The sequence below is a fragment of the Octopus bimaculoides genome, chromosome 18 (genome assembly GCF_001194135.2).
Source record: "Octopus bimaculoides isolate UCB-OBI-ISO-001 chromosome 18, ASM119413v2, whole genome shotgun sequence".
Lineage (NCBI taxonomy): Eukaryota > Metazoa > Mollusca > Cephalopoda > Octopoda > Octopodidae > Octopus > Octopus bimaculoides.
This window is the reverse complement of record NC_068998.1, coordinates 54,821,348-54,822,972: the sequence shown is the minus strand read 5'-3', so window position 1 is coordinate 54,822,972 and position 1,625 is coordinate 54,821,348. Positions and strand designations below refer to the sequence as shown.

General features: G+C 35.8%; 1 long non-coding RNA gene across 1 annotated transcript in view; it reads left to right on the top strand.

Moving 5' to 3' along the window:
* LOC106875915 (uncharacterized) overlaps positions 1-432 on the top strand; it is a 6,864-nt gene extending 6,432 nt beyond the window's left edge. The window contains exon 2 of the long non-coding RNA XR_001410173.2: positions 191-432. This is a non-coding gene — a long non-coding RNA (uncharacterized LOC106875915). The remainder of the gene's footprint in view (positions 1-190) is intronic.
* Positions 433-1,625: the final 1,193 nt, after the last annotated feature.

The following is a 1,625-nucleotide window of genomic DNA, read 5'->3' as shown; positions in this document are numbered from 1 at the left end:
GAGAGAGAGAGAGAGAGAGAGAGAGAGAGAGAGAGAGAGAGAGAGAGAGAGAGAGAGAGAGAGAGAGAGAGAGAGAGAGAGAGAGGAAGGAAGGAAAAGAATAAATTTTTGTGTTGGTGGGAAAAGTAAAGTGTGTTTCATTGTGAAAATCAAATTGCAAGTAACAAGTCAGATATTTCGTATTTTACAGGATGGTTCGAAGAGAATGCAATAAAGCCAAGAATAAGCACGTGACCCAATCTGTGAACCAAAAACTGGAATTTATAAGAAAATTCGAGACTATGCCTTTGTTGGAGAGAGTTAGTGAAAAGTTTGATGTTAACAGATTAAGTTTTTCAGACGTGAACACGGCTAACAACAAACTCATGGCATTCTCAGTGCGGCGGTTGATTCATTTCCTGTTTAATTAAAGGGTTCTTTGATAAATGTTTACTTGCTTGTCGTTTTATTTGAAGTTTTATGAAGTTTCGGATCTCGCCTTCTTCACAAACATCTCAACGTTTTGGACTCTGGGATCTGAAAAGTCGAATTAGGTCTCGGATTCAGATGTCAAGTGTAAGGGGACATGTTCATCAGAAAGGAGGCGATCAAAGTGAAACACTGATTGAGTGCAGAGGGACGACATGAAAGCTGTCCGAACAAATATTGTTTAAATAGCTCTCAAGTTATTCCATTCCATAGGTTTTAAAGTGCCCGACTTGGTTTAGCAAGTACAAATGACTATGAGAAGCTTATTGCTCTCAAACAAGAGTGAAGTTATTCTGCTATTATTGAGAATCGCCTAAAAATGGGGATTCTCAATATGGGGTTATTGAATGATTTTGATCAAATGCGCCTATGCAATGGCACAAGACTGGGGTTGAAGACGCTTATGGCACATATCATCGAAACTACTATTCTTACTGAGTGTAGGAAGAAAGAATATACAATTATATCCAGAATCCCACTCGTTTCAAGAATCGTATCTTTTCGATTTAGAAAACTTCAGTTTCTAGAACACAATAAGTTTTATTATGTCAATCAATAAATCCCAAGAGCAGGAACTGACAAATTCTACGTTGCCGATGGTTAATTTCATGGAGGATACTCAAGAGTTGGAAGCTCCCTAAATAGTTCTATTTATGCTCTAGTTGGTCAAGCCCCAAATATTGTATACCCTGAGGTTCTGACATGGAAATATGTTCATAATTGCCAAGACAATGATAGGAACAGAGTAAATATCGTACATATTGTGACTCGTAGCAACTCTTGATACTATTTCTTTATCACCGCATCCCTGGAAGTTCCAGTTATTTGGATGGGTGGGATTCCTCTGGCCATTCGTAGTTTTCACACATGTTAAGAATAATTATATTTCCATTGGTACTTTACCAATCGATACTTCGATTTATACTTATTTTTATAAAATATTTTTAAAATTTAATAAGTTTCAGGAATAAAGGATAATGTATTCATTAACAGTTTCGAATGAGTAAAACTATTTTCACAATTACTTAACCCTGTTTTCTGGTTTCATATGCTCGATATATATATGTATGCATACATATCGAGAGAGAGGTGGGTCAAATTGATATACATACATATACGTATATATGTATACATACATACTCATATATATATATATA